The 14,426-nt window shown below is 40.2% G+C and overlaps 1 protein-coding gene across 1 annotated transcript in view; it reads left to right on the forward strand.

Annotated features, from left to right (window-relative positions):
- Window positions 1-14,426, forward strand: part of GMDS (GDP-mannose 4,6-dehydratase) — a gene marked incomplete at its 3' end in the record, with an annotated part of 432,088 nt that overhangs the window by 294,627 nt on the left and 123,035 nt on the right. The window lies entirely within an intron of this gene.

Genomic DNA, 14,426 nt, shown 5'->3' on the forward strand with positions numbered 1-14,426 from the left:
GGGCATAAATCTTCTCTTGAAATATTTGCTTTAAATATTAGCCCTATTTCTGCCGAGTGATGAATATTAGAGTTCTACTAAGTGTACATGCAAACAGCTTGAGTACAAGCATAGGCATTCCTGCATCTCTGTTTCAAGCTGTGGGGAAGTATCTCCAAAGCAGCCACACTCATTTGTTATTCTAAGATTTCATTCCATAACACACCTTTTAGGAATTTGGATTCTAGGAGTTTGGCTCCGCTGGTTCTGCATCTCTCCATTCTGCGAGCTTTTCTGCCAAAACATTTTTGGAGAAAGAAGTCTGGACAAAAAAAATAGCAGTCTGACAGCAGTGTAAGGTGTAGTGTGAGTAGTCACCAATTAAGCACGTATAACTGTAGCCCTGAAAATTAGGTACTCATCTTCTGACTTTCTTCTGACTTCTCATGTTGGTAGGGATGACCAGGAGTCCATCTGATGTAACGCCAGCAGGCAAAGGAACACCTACACCCCGTGCAGCCCTTGGAGGATCATATCAGTGCTGAGCTGGTGCTGTTCCAGCTGGTGTTTGGCAGTGTCTTTTAAGCACAAGAATAGCCTGCTGAGTTCAAAGGACCTATATGAGACCTCTAAAGAGAAGGGCAAGCAGGCATGCTTTGCTGGGTCTGGTCCTAAATGGGTGGAGAAGGAAGATGTTGCTAAACAGGTTTAAAGCCACCCAACAGTACAAATTTAGGAGGAGACTCCTTGAGCTAGCTATTGGAGCTTCCCACCCTCGGCAGAGACGGCTACATTTGATTGATAGATGCACCCCGGTTCCCCTCACACCATGTATTCGTGATGAGGGTGTGAGATTTCCCCAGTTATTCTTGCTCTTAGGTTTGAGCAGATGTGCTGCCTTGCTTCCTTCAAAGAGAAAAATGTCCATTTATTTTGTCTGAAAAAAATTCAATTGCTGGGACAACAGGTCCTCTAATTCTTTTTGCAATTTATCATCTGTCTGTTCCTCCGGCTGCACGGCCCATGGCCCGTGGAGGGAAAGTGATGACAAGGCCAGCTGGCAATAAGCACTTGTTGCAGTTTAGCCCAGATGGCTGCAATGCTTAATGGACAACTCAGCTTGCAAAATGCATTTCTGGTGGTGAGGACTTCTGATTTCATTTTTTTTCCTGCTCAGTCAGTTCTGGAATTTGACTAATTGTCTGGTTAACGCACTGTCTTCTGCTTCGTTGTAAGACCTTTTGCCAAAGAGTGACTTAACATGAAGAGGAAATGTGGGGCGCCTCCAGAAGGCCAAAGCTGTTGGCTCCTTATGTGAAAACTGTGACAAGCAGACATTAGCTGAAGTTGGATACAGCTCCCTCCCTGCTGAACAGCAGATTGGGCCATGAATCTGAGGAACCATGCAGTGAAGGATCTTTCTCAACAGGACACACGTGTCTCGGAGATGCTTGCTGCAGTCTTCCCACAGATGCATGAGCCCTCTTTTCCAAGCTACTACCAGATGTCCTCTGATAGCTAGAGGAAACGTGAACCAAGTCAATACTTGGTGGAATTTTTTTCCCTGGTTTGCTTCTCCCTTCTGAGAAATCCAGAAGCTGAAGTTTTTAAAGTAGAAGGAAAAATAAAAGGGAAACTGAAGTTAATTGATTTACTTTCCTTCAGATTTTCCTCTACTACAAAAAAACTTACAAACAGAAAAATAGTTCTTTGACAGAGATAAAATCCTACTCTTTGGCCCCCTCAAGCCAAATAAGAGTTTGTTTTGATAAACTGATTGATGGAGCAAATTCTGCATTCAGTACTTCTGGCCTTTATCTTGCAACTGCTCCTATGCAGGCTGATCCGAGGACCCTCGGGGACTCCTGTTGTGACGACTCCTCCCTTCCAGCTGTCATCAGAAGGGGACCATTGCTGCTTTTTAAAATAAAATAGAAGCAGCTCTGAGAAGAACAAATCATTTTTTGCCTTCAAATTATGATAGCCAGCATTGCCCCATAAAAGAAAAATCACATTTTCAAAATTTTCTCTTAAGATAATCTCAGTACTTCCACACCAGTTTTAATGTGCAATATTCCAGCATGCTTCTAAACCTGAAAATCATGCTGGGTAACTGAAGATGGAAGATCCATTGTCTGAAACAGGGTCTTCTAGGTACTTCATCCTTGGAAACTTGGTCATAATCATCTGCAGAAGACCGTTCTCAAACCAGCAAGCATATGTGAAAAAGTTAGAATTGGTAGGGAAAGAAGTTGCATGTTGACAGTAAATATAGATTATTCAATAAGAGAGAGGACATTAGCATTTTCTTCTCACTGGCCCCTGTCTATTTTACCAGAAAACCAGTGCAAACTTCTGTGCTATGTCTGCCTGGTATGGCCCTGTACACAGAGACTAACTTCATTTGTAGACAGCTGAATCCTCAGAGGAAAGTTTAAAGCAGTGGTGTCTAGACCAGTGATATGACTCATGAATGCAGAGCCTATAACCAATTCCACACTGTCTTCCTGGGTCTGCAAACTGCCTGAAGCTATAGCTCAAAAAAACATATATATACATATGTGTATGTGTTTTATTTGGGATTTGTTATACAACTGTTGATTTTGTAATCAACTCTTACTTATTTTATCACCAATTATTTTAGCTGGTGGGAGATGGTTAATGAGAGGCTAGGCTGTGAGGAAGGTAAAGGAAGGAGCAGAAATATAATAAGGTAGAAAAGCCTCAAGTGAAACAAAAGGGAAGTGGAGAAACAGAAGAGGGAAGAAAGATCTTCAGAGCGTCATGAAAGTAGACTGAGGGTGGTACATACTCAGATCCACATAATTTAAAAAAAAAAAATTGAAACGGTGATCATGTTGACAGAAAGACTTCTAGTCTAGACCATTGCCTGACATTAAAAAAAAATCCTTCAGAAAATACTTGATGAAGAAATAATTGTCGGTGAAGTCCTTAGTAAGATGATCAGCAAGCTAGCAATCCTTCAAAAGAATAGTAGGACTGAGCTAAGCAGAGCAATTAAAAGGGCACCAAGCATTTGAGCTTACGTCAGAGCACAATGTGAATTTTGCCATAGCTGGAGAGAAAAGGAACAAGCTAATAAAAACAACGTGCATTTGCATACAAGGGAAACCAAGCCACCAAACTGACTGGTGGAGCAGCCAGGCCATACTCCCAAGGGAACAGCAGCTTAACCAACAGATGTTTGCTCAAATAACAAACATGTGGAATCTTCCGGTGATGGATTTATTCAAATCCAAGTGGCCAGGAGCCAGGAATATGAAAAAGAAGCAGGGTAAAAATTATATTTATAGCTCTTTACTGGCCCATCAGATTACACTTTTCATGAATGAGAGAGATGTCAGTTAGCAAGTTCTACAAGGTCCTGATTTTTCAAGGTCTTGGAGTGTCAGGACCCAATTCATTCGAACATGAAAAAAAAAAAATGTTAGCTGACTAGGAGATTGCAAAATCCTTCCCTCAGAAATGCCCTTACTTCTGCCCTTGACTCAGTTGGGATTCGCAGCGTATGTATATGCATGGGAAATGTCCCAGCTCACACCAGATATTTTTCCAGGTTTTTTTTTCTCAGAATAAGTCTATCATACGTTCCCCATGAACTCTTTTGTCAGATATCTTGGGCTTTCTAAACTTCTTCAGAAGTTTACCATTGTAGCTCACAGGGAATCCAAATGCTTGTGTGTCTGCTTTTAGATGCTACAAAACTGGTCTAGTTCCCCTATTGCATACATATGGTCAAGAACAATGGTTGATATTTCACTGAACTTGTTTATAAACGGTTGCCTTTTCCTTTTTATGTTGAAGTAGTACTTTGGGATCTATCTCCTAGTCCAGGCTCTCTGGTCTATGGGCACAATATCTGTACAACAGAAGGATACTCTGTTAACGGAAAATTAGATCTAAGAGGCAACAGATGAAAACAAACACCAACAAAGTACAAGGTAACACTGGAACTAAACTGCTCAAATGGAAAAAGACTGGTCATATCCCATTTTCAGTTTTGGAGTTCCAATATGCAAATTTATAAGCAATAAAAGTCTCCTGAGAAGGGACCCCATTTATTCTACCATAAAGTTGCTTTATTTTCACTTAAAGAGCATAGAAAAATGACCACTGGTGGAGAGTTCAGAGTTTTAATGGAGGCCTTCAGAATTAGGTAAAAGCTGTGTTTTGCAAAACAAACCAGCTTCTGCTTTTCAGATAGACCACTTGGAGCTCTGAGTTAACTTGTGGTTTTCATCTGTTTGATGTATATCTCTGTTGTCTCTTGCCTGAGATTGCAAGGTCCCAGAGGAAGAAGCTGCATTTTTAGTTGTGTGTTTGCACAGTGCTAAAAGCAGATTGGGATTCCTTTGTGTTAGGCACTACACAAATATGTAGGAAGAGAGTAGACTCTGCCCCAAAGGACTGTCAATCTGTTATAGACAGGCCAGATAAAGGATGAAAGAGGGAATGGTTAGAAAGGTACCAAAGGTCAAATCATGGCGGGGCTACACATAGAACAGTCTCCTGACATTCAGCCTGATATTCTGCCACTGGAAAACCCTGTTGCTGTGATTGCACTGGGAACACTTTTCCCGTGCCATGTTAATTTATCAGAGGGAAATGTTCAGTGCTGTGAGGCATCTTCCCCCTATTTAAGAAAGAAGGAGGATGCGTGAGAAAGTGTATTTGTTTGAAAGCTTGCAGGTGAGGCATAATTTGTAAAGAGAAAGTAGTACTATTTATTGCACTAACTGAAGTAGGTCAAGACCTGAAAAAAAGGCTTATATGTGTGAAAGTATTAGGGTTTTTTTTTTTCCAGATTGTATCATTTAACTTCATAAAATCGATAGCTTCTCCATAAAAACTTTATCTGGCTTTATTCTTATACCACTACAACTGTAATGATGTTAGTTGATGAAGGTTTTTGTAGTGAAAGTGGTTGTCAAAATATCTTCCAGATTTCTACCAGGTTTTTTGTCCAAAGAAATTGGCATATTTCTTATTGGAGATATGTTTATTAGATAGTGCCCCAGCAGTGAAATGTATATAACAAGATGTTCAGGTGCACATTTATTGCTTAGCACTGGGGATGTGGAATCATTTGGGCAGGAGATGCCACCTTCAGCCCTAGCAAAGATGGCTTTAACACCGTACAGATGGAATAGGCAAAACCTCTTTTTTGAAAGTCTCTGTGAGAAGCGTGGGAGACAATATAGTTGCTGCTCTGGGAAGCTTGCATTTCATTAAGTCAATTTAATATCTAGTGAGAACCAAATACACCAATCTCAGTGCTTGACACTGCAAGTGACTTGAGTGCCCCAACTGTTGAGGTGAAATCCTGTTCCTGTTGAACCTCATGGATATGCCCCTGCTGGCTTTTACCTCTATTAAGGTGTGAGAGAATGATCATGGGCTCAGGATTTCATCCGGGGAGCTGAGGCAATTCTAGCCTGTGAAAAGCACCCAGAATTTCACAAGATTGCAAGAATTGCTATGCAGTATCCTCTGAATGTTAATGTCACTCAAGAAGACTGAGATACACAGTGAAAGAAAAGCTCCTCTACCTAATTTCCAAATGCTAAAAGGAAATACTGTGATGAGTCCTGCAAGCCTGTGTTGGGTAGTTTCAAAGTATTTTGTCATATGTTGATTAAGTATCTAAATGTATAATACAAAAGCATTGTCATGTGTGTGTCAAAAAAAAAAAAGGAAGTCAGTTCCTTTATTTAAAAAGAAATAAGGAACTTGTTTAATTTTCTGGGAACATTGTCCAGTGAAACATTTATCTTCCCTATGGTCCAGTAAAATTATTGTAGAGCTGCCAAATCTCATCTTGAAAAGTAAATAGAAAATCCTGCAACTTTGGCTCATCTAAATGAGATGGCTATTGTACAATGCTTCTCCAGGTTTAATTAATCTTACTTTGTACATTAAAGTTACTTGAAATGGATTTGATTTTAAGATTTTTATATACTACCAGGCACAATTAACTTATCTGTCTTCAGTGGAGAGGTCTATCAGTGTTTTTTCCATCAGTGTAAACCTCTTTTTGCTGTAGTTAATCCTTATCCATCTAGCTTTATGATTTCAGTATTGTTTCATGTAGTCCCTCACTTTGCCCAGGCTCTTAATTTACACGTTTGGCTTGGCTGGGTCCCTTTCACCCTGCCTACAAATTTATCCCATGTCATCTCCTCATAGCAATTTATAGCCTCTATAAAATGTCATGTAGAGTCACTTTTTATGTTTCTGAGTAATGGTTAGAAAGAATTGCATAGGGAATCAAAAATCTAATGAGTTGTACATTATTTTACTATTTATAACTAGAGAGCAGTCATTGACAATATTTGGCAATTTTACAGCTAAGTGCCTAGACTATTGTGCTTTTGAATGTAATTTATTAAGCAAATAAAACTCTTATTGGTAGCGGGTCCTGTTAAACCTGTGGCACCGCATGAGCTCCAGGCCCATACAGCTGTGGAAGTTTCATAGTACCTGCATACATCTTGCATGTCTGGACACTAATATTTTACACTTACTTCATAGTTTTATTTATTCAATTGCTTTTATGCTCTTGATTGGGCTGTAACCAGCCATTTATAGTAGAAACCTTGGGTGGGGAAGAAGGGGGCAGCACAAGAAATAAAATGCATTTATTCTGGGAAGATTTAAATCCCCGTTCTATGAGGCATGGTATCCAGTAAGTCCGGGCAGTAGAGAAAATGGCCGAAATATTAGTGGCTCACACCAGCATGAAAATAACACTGAGGACAAGAAAAATTACTAGTGCAAGATCACCTTGCGGTAAGCGAGAATGAATTCAGTGATGTTCCTGAACTGACTGTGGAGGTTTAATTCCTTTTTTTCACCTGACTAAATTCTCCTAATGAAGTTGTTTAACTCACTAGAAGGAAGTCTTGTTGCACTGTAGGGAATTAATACAATCTCATTGCATGAGTTCACAGCTGTATGTGTGTAGGTAAATAAATTTGGCTTCATTTCTTCCACAGTGATTTGTGTCTAGTGGGAAAAGCTTTTCTGTTGTTTTTTTTGTTGGGTTTTTTTTTTAATGCTTAAATGATTGTGGTTCGTGTTGCACTCCTGACTCATATGGATATGAATCAGGATTATTTCCCCTTCAATTAGTGAGATTATACCAATATAAAACAAGCATAATCAAGGCCCACCTGTATCATACGTGTTAAAGAGAAGTGAGGCCAAAGGCTGCTCAGTTATTCATGTGGCTGACATGTTTGTCATTGATTAGATCTTGCTATTTGCATAATGCCTTAAAACAAATAAAAAGAACAAGGTGGTGTGCTACTTGCATAAACATTTGCTCTGGGAAATCAAAGCAGTTATTAAAAACTTCGTCTCCTCAACATCCATCTTAACGGTAATTTAACCGAAGTCAGGAGACAACAAGATACTGGATACTGAAACGGGGGGGGGGGGGGGGTGTATGTGTTAAAATCGATAGTTTGCACTAGTGTGTACTGCTGGCTTTTCTTTGCATAGATTGCTTTTCCGTTCCTGAGAGCCCAGTTCTGTGTGTGGGAAATAGCAGAGGGGCTAGAAGATCGCTTACTCTTTCTGTGGGTTGCTTATGTGGGGTTTTTTGCCACACACAGTTGCAGGTTGTTTGGAAGGTTCTCCACATTCTGCAACCAGATTTTAGAATATCTTCTGTTGTCACAGCTGATGATATTACTTTTAGTAATATTTGCTTCAAAACTTAGTTCTGCCCAGGAGCGGAGCGGGCTCAGGAAGCACGGCTCTTTGGAAATACGTGGTGCTCGCGCCGTGGCTCCCGGCTGCCGCCCAACACGGTGTTGCCTGTCACGGAGCACGCATCCACGGCACCATGCTGCCTCACCCCGTGGCAGATTGAGCTTTTAAAATAATCCCTGCCCCTTTTTTTGGTCCCGTCCCCCTGCCAGAAGAAAAGGAAAGCGTGCCTTAGGCTGGTCCAGAAGGGTTGAAAAGTCTGTGAGAATGAGCAAGCCTTCTTCCCGCATTATTATTAACCAGGATATCCTGTTCCTTGATCGTCGCCTCAAGGATGAGGGACACTTTATATCGAGTATACCTTGGTCTGTGGCTGTGAAAAGAAGAGACTTCATCCATTTTAGGAATCTTGAAGGGAGGTGGCCATGACAGAGGGGGGAGGAAAAGTTAATAGGAAACAGATTTAGAAAAATGCTGTATCTATCCTTCTGGGTGAATAAATCAGCAACTGAAACAGCTTGATAGCTGTAACCATAACCTACTACACTGCACAGAAATAAATAGTCCCTTTAGGTCACTATCTACGTACTGTATCGTATCTATGAGCTTGGCAACAAGTTCCTGCCATGTGCAGTAAACAGTTGTGAGAGAGCAGACGGGGAACGGTAGAGTTGGGTTTTTTAACAAAAAAATCATAGGAAAAATACCATTCCTGGATATTAGTAATACATCATTTAGACTTCACTACACCGTGCTGAGGTGCTGTGTGCCTGGGGTGTGATTTGATTGCACATGCAAACATAGAGTTAAACCCTACCTGAAAGATCAGGTAGCTACGCTCTCCTCAGTAGCACGAGTAATTTCATACTGGAGCAGTTCTCTTTCCAGTTGCATTTGTTTCACAGTGCTTGTACCAGTATAAACACCAGGAGAAACTAGCCGTTACGATGTCCTCCGTGTTGCTAGCTTGAATTGAGTTTGGTTTTCTGCACCCAAAGTCATTCTCACATCTCGGGCAAATACTTTCAAATTCATTTGAAAACAAAGCTGGCAAAGGTCTGTAGGGGTTTTTTTTCTTTAAATTACAAGTTCCTGCTTATTTTCAATATTGCCTTATAAACCAAAATATCTATGCTTTGCATTTCACACCTAACAACCTGCTTTTCTTCATTAACTTCTTCCCCGGCCCCCCGCATCCATGTACCTAGGCTGCCGCAGCGACTGTAGCACTGACCAACTTCGTTAAATTCGGTTTTCATTCAGATCTACTGACGCAAGCGTGTTAGAGAGGGGGAGTGTTGGCCATCGCCTTTGCAGTGTTTCTCTAATTATTGAACCAATACCTCTAGGGTCCAATAAAGCTTTGCACTGTTACTTAGTAATAAAGTAACTGGACTACTTTTTCTTTATTCCTTTTCTTTTTTTTTTTTTCCTTCTTCTGACTTCTTTGGTACCTTCTGGCCTTCCTAAAGGGAGCCCCCACCTACTGCAGTAAATTGTAGCTGTAGCCTTGATAATACAGTACTTGGACAATAAGGTCTCAAGGGGTGCTTACTGAAAGAGATTAAACTGTAATTAAACTGCCCTGTGAGTAAGAAGGAAAGGGGAAAAAAAAGATTTGTGGTTTTCATAAAGCAGAAAAAAATACATTCACTGGTGTTTACAGCCCAGAGACTTTTTTTTTTTTTTGCCGTCTTGACTACAAAACAATCTTATTTTTAGCTGGAAAGGGCTTTGCAGTAGTGCCATATCAATCCCACAATCCTGTTCTTTGAAATAATTGCACCGAGTTAGTCCCCAGTCAGCACTAACTGACTGAAAAGCAGGAAAGAAACATTTAACACACATGCATAGAAGTGGGTGAAATTTACCATAAAAGTATGAATTTATGTAAGCAGTCTGCACTTCTATATACATATATTTCAAAAGGGGCCTTAATTGAACGTGCAGCTATATAATATCCTTTTGTTTAGGCTCAAAATTGTGTTGGAGGGATGTTGGGGGTGGGTTTGCTTTTTTTTTTTTTTTTGTTAACCCCCTCCTCTTATCAGCTCAGCTATTAAATATTGTGGCTTTCCAGCTATCAGTCTCCGATCAGCACAGTTAGTGCATTTTACCTTCCAAGGAAGTGCACTTTGAGCCAGCTGGAGCACGAAAAATGTAGGAGCTGGAGAAAGTCATAATTGAAACAGGCGACTGCTCCAGTACAGACAGGAAATAAAAGGAAGACGGGGCCCTTCAATGGATTAAATTAGATGTTTCAAATTCAGACAGTATCAGGAAAAAGAAGACTTATGTTGGAAAAAAAAAGGTAACAGTAAGTTCATTCAGCTGAACACCCAGCCCTCCCTTCTTCCCCCTCTTAACATGTGTTTTTGCTGGAATCTTACTCTGATGCACTGAAGGGTAGAAACTACACAGGCCCCTCTGCTTGCCAAACAACAGAGTAGCAGGTCCCTGTGCTAATGTTATGCTATCCATATTTTCTCCCCCTTCAGACAGTGCTTGGGTATTCTCTTTCTGTACATTAAGCATGAAATTACGTTGCGCTGAGGAAACAAGATTTCAGCTGCTCAGTAGGTAGAAATAAAAGTATATTGTACCCAAAGCAAAAACTTAAATTGTATGCTTTTCCTGCATATTAGTTTGAGATATGCCTGTTTCAGCTCTCTGTACATAGTATATGCTTGCGTACCTAAATTATATGTACATTTCTTCCATTCAAACTAGTTCCTTCTTGCTGTACAGCCACCACCTAGTGTTGCTGACTTGTATGGTTTTATCGTGCCTGCAGTTTTCTCCTTAGTCATTTGTGTATGAATATGTATGACGTACGCATGACACATGATGACAAAGTATGAGGATTTGTGTTAGCTTGGAGTTTAAACTGGCCATATTATTCATAAGCAGCTATACGTGAGCTCCTATGGATCATTCCAAGTAAGTGTCACTGAAACCCCCATATTATGCTGCACAATTGTGCAGTCAGTGAATCTGTGACATGCATTTTATGTATGCAACTGGTTTTGTTTTCTTTGCTTTGCAATTTAATAGCAAATTACTGGACCTAACATTTGTATTCTTTCATCTTTTCTATAAGATGCATCTGAAATGACCTCAGAAAATGACTTAATGTTAGAGCTGGTCAAGATTTTTTAAAATTCAAAATGTAATATTCATTTTGATGAAAAGTATTTTTCAGTTAGCGATCAAAACTACTATTTTTTTCCCCAACAACTGAAATCTCTGTATTGTAAAATTGAAGCAAAACGCACATCAAGGTGGACCAGAATCTGTTAAAGTCTGACCAATTGGATACATCTTGCTGTGCGCCTTGAAGCCTACTAAACTTGGCACTTTAGGAAAAATGAAATCTTTGACTCAGAACAATTAGGGTTTACAAAGCGTATAAATTACAGCAGGAATGCCTCTAATCACTCATTTACCTTCTAAAATGCCTCAAGGGTTTTGGATTAGAAGAGAACCATTACAAAGTTTAAGAAGAAGTATCTTAGAAGCAAATGGATATAGAGAAATGTTTTTTTTTTCTGTTAGGGTTGGTTTTTTTTTTTCATGTTATAAGAAAAACCAGTTTTTAGGCCTGTGGTGTGTAAACAAAAAGCTATTTATTGGAACAACAGGAGTTTTTAAAAGTGAAACAGGCACATGGAAACCTGATGAGGAAGCTGGAGGAATAGAAGAGGAAAAAGTAGATGAATCATGAGATGAAGTATAGTCCTTAGCTGTGTTACGGTTCTGTGCAGATTTTGGTTCCCTCCAAATTTCTAGAGGTGTTCAAAAGTAAAGAATTGATTTTACATATTTTCTTCATTTGAGCTGTGTAGGTTGTTCCTTGTTTTAAAAGTAGGATCATTCCTTTTTCCCATTTTTTGTCAGCTTATGTGCATGGTACCCTTTTTATATCCACACAAAGGCTAATTAGATCCTAGAAGAATCAGATGACAAGGAGGTAAAACTTGGTAGAATGATGTTTTGCAACCTTCCATCTGGTCAGTTGAGAAGGTGTTAGAATTGTCCAACTAGAGAAAATTATTAGAAATGAGAGATCAGTTGGTTAAACAATGGTATATCTATACTCTGTGCAAATTTCTGTATCTGTTTTCTAGATTCCTAGAGTATTGTCGTTCTCCGTTTCTGGGTAGGTTTTGTAATGTTTTTAAAGATAGCACTACGGCACCATTTTTGTGAAGGAATCTCTCGCTGCAACTGCTTTTGTAGTTTGTGCAAATGTCAGCAGGGAGGAAACAGGCGAGTAGCATAAAGGAATGCAACCTAGATAGGACTAAAAGTTGCCCACTGAACTTAGAAGTTCTGGAAATTTTCCCAGACATGGGAGAAAACCAGAATGTTTGGTTGAATTCTTACCGTTGAACCATAGGACAAAAAGTACTGCAAGGTGGGTTCTTCTCAGTAATATCCATCCGTTGCAGGGTTGAGGGGAAGTCTGGGTTGGCTTCAGTGGTTTTAGGTTTTTTGGTTGTGGGTTTGGTGGGTTGGTTGGGGGTGTTTTTCCTGTTTATGAGACAGATGGAAGGTGGAAAAGACCTTCTTTTTTTTTTTCTGCAGCTTAATTTTACCTAGATGTGATTCATTAAACATGCATTATACATGCTACTATGCATTGTAGAATTATGAAATGCAAGAGATTTTTGTGTTACATGGCTCCCTATCTGGCCATCCCTTTTCTGTCTTAAAAATGAAGGACATCACACCACCTGCTGTTGCTGTTAAGATTAATCTCAGGAAGCATCCCTAAAATTGGGCTTGAAAACTTGTGACAGTGTTAAAGACTACTCCATGTTATGAAGATGCCTTTTATAATGTTTGTTTACACTGTTTGAACAGTAGTCATCCAGTGGAAGTATTTTTAAAGTAGACATTTCAGAAAACACTTCCAGTGATTCCGCTCACGACTGACTCTTTGCAGGAAAGATGTATTGTATTGTGCTGCAGTAAAGTATGCAAAAACATATATGGGAAATTATTATTGCAAAATCTGTGAAAAAATGACACATTTTCTCTTCAGGTTGTGAGAAAAATGCTACTGTGGAGTGAGAGCTGTGCTTATGTACTGTGAAACATAGTGGTCATGTTCAGAGCTCTGCCTGGGCACACAATAGTGAAATAGATTTATTTCTTCAGGCTGCAGCTTGGGTCTCTCAAAAGTGGATGTTCCATTTCAATGGCATCCTTCTCAAGAACTTCTGTACAAAACCAAGCCAAAGCCAGGATTCCCAAAGACTTAGGGAGCGATTGTAGCTTTGTGTGGGTGTAACTAAGCTGGTTTTTCGCTAGGTCTTTGAGGAAGTGAAATGTGCCTCTGAGGCAGCACAGGTTTCAGGCACAAAGTATTTCCTTGAAGAGGCAGACCTTCAGTAGCTATGGTCACAAAAAGCTTGTGTAGGTGTGAGAGCGAGGAATCAATACAACATATTTCACCTCGGATTTGTTAATTGTGCTGTGGCATAGTGGCATTTAGGTATTCTGCCAAAAAGAGTATTTGCATGTGTAGGTGCAACGTACATTGAGGCTAGGGCACTCTCCAGGTCATGCTGTCAGTGGTAGGTCTAAGACTTGAATTCAGAACTGCTTGTAAATCGGGGTGCTGCGGCACTCCAGGCGCGAGGAGCTGGCGGGGTGGCACGGGGAATGCAAGCAAAACAGCCTGTTCAAAGCAGCGCTCGGTGGCTGCTTCCATTTGGGACTGGAGATCGTTCATTTGGAGAAATCCTCGGACTCATCACTTACTGACAGATGAGAGGTGTGACCTTCCGCATTGTTGACAGACGGCTAACTGCAGTGGGATGATAAGACCTTGTAATCAATGTGAGTGCTTTGATGAGATGTGCAGCCCCAGTCCACCAAAAAGGAAAGGGTCTGACTACAGCTCCCCAAGCTGCTGAACTCAAAGTAAGAATTTGCTACATTCTCCACTCGTTCAATATTTGAAAAAAGCTGGAAAAGAAAGTTAGGTTCAGTCTGGTTTCAGTGTTACCATCCTTAAAAGATTAATCCGAGCTCAGTAAACTGAGGGTGTTTTTGCAAGCATGCTTTTTTACCCACTGTTTCGCGTTACTTTTTATTCGGGATTCTGAACTTAAAAAAATAGTCAAAAATTAGTAGGTTCTCTTCTGTCCAGCGTAGGGTGTGTTTGCACCTCACAGGTTTACGTCACTTTAAATAATTTATTTCTACCATAGTCAGCAGAAAAGGTTTCTGCCAGATTAACAGAAACCAGAAATTGGGCCCACAGCTTGCACAGACATTTGTGCAATTCCCTAATAGTTTCTTATTCGCCTACAGCGGAAGAATGAATCAAGAATTAATTAGAACATCAGGAGATTCTCACCCCAGCTTCCTGTCTTTCTTTTGTGTTTCGTTATTATCCCCGCCTTCCAAATTGGTGTTCCTAGGCATGTAACAATATGCAGCTCTGGCTGCAGAGGCTGATAGGAAATATTCCTTCATTTACTGTTCCTGTTTCGCATTTTGTGTTCAACTCGTGGGTTTGGTGCCAAACTGCCAGCAGTTGCCTGGCTTCAGGAAGAAACAACCGCAGGTTTTTCTCATGGCTTTTACCTGAAGTCATAATCTGGGCTAGGTCTGCAGAAAGATACGTAGATCTTCGCAAACCTTTTGGCAAACTTGGCTTCAAATTCGTATTTGTAATGAAGCTGAAATCCAGAGGATAT

Source organism: Phaethon aethereus (genome assembly GCF_964289735.1).
Source record: "Phaethon aethereus genome assembly, chromosome: 2".
NCBI classification, from domain to species: Eukaryota; Metazoa; Chordata; class Aves; order Phaethontiformes; family Phaethontidae; genus Phaethon; species Phaethon aethereus.